The following is a 6,376-nucleotide window of genomic DNA, read 5'->3' on the forward strand; positions in this document are numbered from 1 at the left end:
GGCTGCGTTAGCCCCACTTCAGATGGAGCATGTCAAAAAATCTGCCACATCTGGATGACTGGGTAATCTGTGCCCTCGGTTTAAATCAAAGTAATCCAGGAGACAAAGGTGGTGCAGGCTTATGTTCAGTCCCGTGGGTTCACAGTGAATTAGTAGAAGAGCCATCTCCAGCCTCAGCAACAGGTCAACTGGAGGAGAAACGAGGGTTCAACTCCTTTCACCTGAGTGTGAGGCTGCTTGTGACACAGTCCTGTATTCGGGCCCTGCTCCATTGGAGAGAAGGGGTCCTCTCTCTCTCAGAGGAACCCCACTGTGGAACCTTTCTCATTGTGGATCCGTGTTCACAACAGACGCATCACTGACGGCCATGTAGGAGCCCCCTTGGTCATCAGAACATATGACTGTGCTGAAACTGAGGGCGGTTCATTTGTTGCTGTTGGAAAATGAAACCCACAACTCAACATGAAGCTGTTCTCTCATCCACTGACTGAATGATGTTAACTGGTCTGTAGTCTCTGTTCTTGTCCTCTTCTTGCTCTCTTGTCTTTTGTCTTGCAAGAAATAACAGATTATTCTTTCAAACATCGTTGTCACTTTGTCATGGAGGTATAAAGCATCATGAACGCTGAACTTCTGAAACATTATTTCCACCACTTTTAATTCTTTATAACCCTTAAAGTTTCATAAAGCCTTATGAATATTAAACAAAGAAACAACTCAACCTCATCAAACTGCTGCTGGAGCTCTTCTCTGGCTGAAGGAGGACAGCACACACACACACACACACACACACACACACACACACACACACACACACACACACACACACACACACACACACACACACACACACACACCTGTTCACTTCATCAATCTCTATTTATTTCATCAACATTGAGCTGAATCAAAAGCACAATGTTTCCACATGTGTCTTCTTCAGAGGACGAGCAAGAACCCTAAGTTACAAACCACTTTATATACATTTCCAAACAGGTTCACACATAACAAGGCATCCTATAATAGAATCCCATCACTGGTGATCAAACCATAATGTGTACCACCTGCATTAATGTGTCACCTGTGTGTGCTTCACATATCATGGTGCCATCTTGTGGTTGAATTAAGAAATACAACAAGTTGTATCCAAACTAAATGGTAACAGTAGAACTTAAGGATGAGGATTCATCTCAAGTCTCAGATCTTTGACTCACACATGAAGAAGCTGCTGAACGCTTTGATCTACATACAAGACACCACTTTGGTTTATGCCAGTAATCTTTTAAGATATTATTTAGTATTTACAAAGGCACTTAGTTTTTGTAATTTTATGCTCTTTTTCAGTTTTACAAATGACATATTTTCCTTCATTAAATGCTGCCAAACACAACATCCTGTCTGTTCCTTGGAGAACATGATGTCAATCTGTCTGTTTAGCTGAAAAATACGATTCCTGCAACATCTTTTAGTGAGGACGGCACAATCATCATGTTTGGTTTAAAAAAAGAAAAGTTGATGATGCTTATGAAAAACCCATTGAGCCCTGAGGAACTAACTGCATATGGGGAACTTTCAGGTTCCTCTTCTCTTTTTCTCTTCTCTGCCGTCCTCTTTGTTTACCTTTTTATTACGTCTCCATGCTTCCACTGGTAACCCTGTGTTTAACGTCCCATTGCAATGAATTGCTCGTCTCTGAGGATGTCTTTGTAGTCTCCTAAAGGTAAGAGAGCTCTTCCCCTGGGAAAGGCTGACAGTAGTAAATGATTGGATATACATTTGAATAACAGACCTGCTACAAGCTAAGGTTAAAATGGTGTTATTCAGTATTATGTGATTTACTTACTTGGTTGACTGAGATTGTTTTGCTTCTCTGCTGGTTTATCATGCTTGGTGTTGCATGTGATAACAGGGCTTAGACATTACCTGTTGTGTTTTAGTGAAGCAATTGGGGTCAGATTGGCATTTTAAATTGAGGGTGTTAAGGGCCAGGGTCCTAAAGCTGCTCCTTATAACCGAGCGAGGTTCCCAACCACACAGGGTTCCTCCTCCAGGCCCTTTAAAGCAGGTCCATCCTGGAGTACTTCCAGTCCTCCACCGCCTATTGCACACACACTAATCCGTTGATATCCGGCTGTCGTGAAAGCCGACTTTTTAGCCTGAAATAAGCGATTTAACCGCGAATAAACCTCTCCCAGAAACTTCTCTCATTTGACTCTAAATGTACCACGTATCTGGACTGACTGGAGATTGGTTACGCAACTAGGCTGTACACATTTTCAACTTCTAAATATGCTTAATAGTCACTTAAAGGTGCAGTGTGTAGGATTTGGTGACATCTAGCGTAGAGGTTTCATATTGCAACCAACTGAAACTTCTCGTGTGCCAAGTGTGGAACGTAGTACAAAATGTAAACCATACTTTGGTGTTTAATCTTTACCTCTTTACTTAAGATTTCATTAAACTTATTATTTTATATTCTTTTTACAAAATATACCAAAACACTGGCAACGAGGAAGGTCTTGGGTAGATAATGAGAATAAATATGAACCAAAATGTAAACCATACCCTCTAAACTAAAACTCCACACTATTCCTTTAAGGGGTCGTAACCAATCCCTCGGTAACTTTGTTAATCAGGTCAGGGTCATTTTTGCTCAGGTTTTGTTCAATTTGGGGTGGACCTTTTAATTTTAAAGCAGCTATAAACAATATTTTTTCCCATAATAATGTATCGAAAGCAACAACTGAACTTAGTTCTGTATTTGACTAAAAAGGCAGACTCTTTGTGTTTTCATTATCTTAGAAATCCAAAATGAACAAAACAATGGACAGCTGAGCCACTCGGCCCCTCTTGCTGCTGTCTATTACACCAGCTGATGTAAAAACACTGGAACTGTTGCATAATGTCGGTCTGCAAGGCATTTGGAGGCTGTCACAGTGACGAGTGGCTTTAGATAAACTTGACTCTCTCTCTCGCTCTAGTCTACTTCCAATCAGTGTGGCAGCGGGTTATCTTTAACATGGAAAGGAAATGTGCACAACATTTTACAGTTAATTGCATTCTTTTAGAACTAATTTAACACTGTGGTTTCTTTTATTGAAATATATTTAGGGCATATTTTCAGTTCTAGATCGGATAATGTGGATAACAGTCGATGTAGATGTATGATGACCCCTTATATTAATTAAATGGTTTGATAATTACGATTAGACATGGATTTATATTTGAATACTTAAAGGGGACTTATTCTGAAAAATAAATGTTGTCAGTCTATACATTTGGATATCTGGGGTCTGAGAGAGACAGGCACTAGTGGAGTGTTTCAGAAAGACGGTATGAGAAGAATTATGTGTTTTTTGAACATTAAAGCATTTAAACATGTTCAAATAGAAACCCAGCATACACATTAGTTGTTCTATGGTCCTGTTTTGTAGCTGTTTTGATGCTTTCTGTGTTTGATCCATGCCAACCTTTTGTTATTCCAAGCTGACTACAGCTGCCATCCACCACAAAGGAGCAAGCTACAAACCTGTCAGAGCCTCCATTCAAGCCTGCAGGCGGTCAGTATTCAATACTCAAAGGTCCACTCAGTCAATAATCCGATCATGAAGAATAGCTCGTAAATACATCATGTGTGAGAGAGGATATTTATTTCAAATATATAATTTGTTTAATTAACTATACAATTGCCATAATAACAAAGTATCATTCATACAACTTAAAGAGGAACTTCAGTCTACTTTTGCTCTTTTTTATGAACGACAATACGAAGTTGCATTATGGGAAACGTGTCATCCAGTGTTTTAGAGCTTCGCCCATGCTAGAGACTAAAAGTTAGAACATGCTCTGATCTGAGCATGTGATTTGTCTCTTTTGAGAATCCCTATGTTATGGAGGTACAGCACTAAATCACTAGACTACCCCTTTAAACAAATACACACATCATGAATAAAACAAGTTTAGTTTATATTATGTGTGTATTATTAAGTGTTACCTTGTGTGCCAAACTTGGGAGTATAACTAACACATTCAACTGTTTAACACTACATAACATGTTTCAGTTTTTAATGGATGTTAATAAATGCACCCTCACTGTAAATTGTTACCAGTGTGTAATCATGGAAATAGAATAGGAGTAGATCAGACATTCCGTAGCAGGATGGTCAAAGTGGCCCTTTTAATGTGTTCTGTTGCCATCGCGAGAGTTTTAGCGAGCTTCCGTATGAACTAAGCCGACTCAATGACAAGTTGTGGACTAACTGATGTGAGGGTTTGCAGTAACGACTAAAACAAGCAGGGAAGTAGTAACGTTTAACAACTTAATGCTTTATCCACACACTTGTGACAGTGGAGGAAAGCACATTGCAATCACCAGATGATCCTTAAAAAATGGTTGAATTAGCAAGCCAGCTAGCTAGCAGACAGCTGGCTAGTTAGTTAGCTTGCTTATTCTACCATGCTTCAATGCTACACTGGTTACAGAAAATGAGCCAAACAGCGGGCTGGTGGCCAGTGGTAGCGCTGGGTCTAATGCTCCAACCTTGGCCCTTTTCTTTGAAGTCAAAAGACAATAGAAACAATGCCTGTTTTAATCCAATTCTATTTCTATGGGTGTAATGGTATTTCAGCAAGAAGAAACCATGGCAAGACATCTAGAGCTGCTGGCAACATTGGAGGATTTGGCAGACCAAATCATCATAGAGACCATAGAGACCTACGACAAAAATGCAGTGGAGGTGACCATTAAGGTTTTGAAGTTGATCAAAAAGAATGACTTGGTGCAGCGATTATCAAACATCAGCTCAACATCCAAAGGTAAGTAAAACAATAAAGGGAAAAAAACAGAAAATAAATGGATGCATAAAAAGATAGAAACAGAGTTAAATCTGACACTGCAGTGTGATGAACAACACCTGTGACCATGGTTAAGATATAGTATTACCCATTTTTAGGACAAATGTTTGGGAATGCAATCTGCCTCCAGTCAATACACATGGCCCAACTATTGCAGAGCTAGAAGGAGGATGAATATTGGACTTAGTCAGATAATAAGAAACTCATGAATGAATGCTATAGTTGATCAATAACTGCTGGGTGTGTAAATAAGCAACGTTTTGCTAACAGGTTCACAGTATCAACACAAAAGGTGAATATACTGAACACTGATGAACAGCCAAGTGCCCAAAAATATCTGTTAATGTAGGGTTAAAGGATTAAATTGGTTGCGTGACAGTCTGCTATCAGAAATGACAAATGAGTCTTTCAGTATTTTGTCAGACTGCTACTCTGCTCAACAGCAATAAGCTGAATGGTTAATATTGAGATAGAATTTTGTTTGCAGAGCTCCAGACCAAATATTTCACCATGCCTTTTGGCTTTTGTCAGTTGCCATACATATTGGAAATGTCTTAACTCATTATATAAATGATTGTAGATAGGAATAAAGGTGCAGATAAATGTTTTTGAGTTGAGATCAAGCCCTCTCCATTAAAGATGTGGGTCAGAGGGGTGCCGAAAGAAGAGGCCCAAGGGGCCATTGGCCCTTCCGCCTAAAGCTCCTGTCCTGGTTTCTGTCTATCTGGAAATGTTAGCTTTGCTGCAATAACAATAGCACATTTTAATCAATACAATCTCTTGCACATTCATTCAGAGACTCTCATTGATTGCCAGCGGAAAGTCAAATCCAACCTGGGGAAGAAGTTTCAGCATTTGTTTGAGCAAGCCACTAAATCTGGAAAGCAGACTTTGATTAGTAAGATCTACACTGACCTCTACATCACAGAGGAAAATAAATTACTCCGAGGAAATTGCCACGTGATCGAAAACATGCCGTTTTGGGGCATTTGCTGATATATTTTTTTTCATGCCGCCCATGCTTCACAGTTCACCTGAAGCCCTCAGCATCAGCACAATTACCGTATTTAGAGACAAACTATATTTGTCCACAATACCACTGGAGTGGACTAAACCATGTACACCTTTGAGAGAGAGAAGGACTCTTTAAGGCTCTATTATTGGTTTCGGGATAGTCTGTTTTGTCTATTTAGCTAACTAATAGTGTACGTATAATGCTAATTTGCAAATGTTTTTCTTCACAATTGCAGATGAAAACAAATCTTAAATTCCAGACTTTTTGAGGACCCTCCCAAAGTTTGGGTCCTGGGTAATTAGTTCCCCTCAATTCTGTCCCTGGTTCCCGGAGGTGATCTTCTGCTATTGCTGTCAAGGGAGTTCAGGACCGGACCCAATAGCAAGACCATAAGACAGGATTCAGGTACAGAACAGACTTTATTTACACTGGACAGAAGGCAGGATCCACGGTGTGGTTTCCCGTGGACCGACACCGGAAGGCAGGCAAGATCAACTATGTGGATCCCTT

General features: G+C 39.9%; 1 long non-coding RNA gene across 1 annotated transcript; it reads left to right on the forward strand.

Annotated features, from left to right (window-relative positions):
- Window positions 1-1,635: 1,635 nt before the first annotated feature.
- On the forward strand, window positions 1,636-6,376 carry LOC306709758. The gene is made up of 4 exons (XR_013767488.1): window positions 1,636-1,717; window positions 3,484-3,557; window positions 4,626-4,812; window positions 6,102-6,376. It is a non-coding gene; the product is annotated as an uncharacterized lncRNA (long non-coding RNA).

The sequence above is a fragment of the Pholis gunnellus genome (genome assembly GCF_910591455.1).
Source record: "Pholis gunnellus genome assembly, chromosome: 17".
Lineage (NCBI taxonomy): Eukaryota > Metazoa > Chordata > Actinopteri > Perciformes > Pholidae > Pholis > Pholis gunnellus.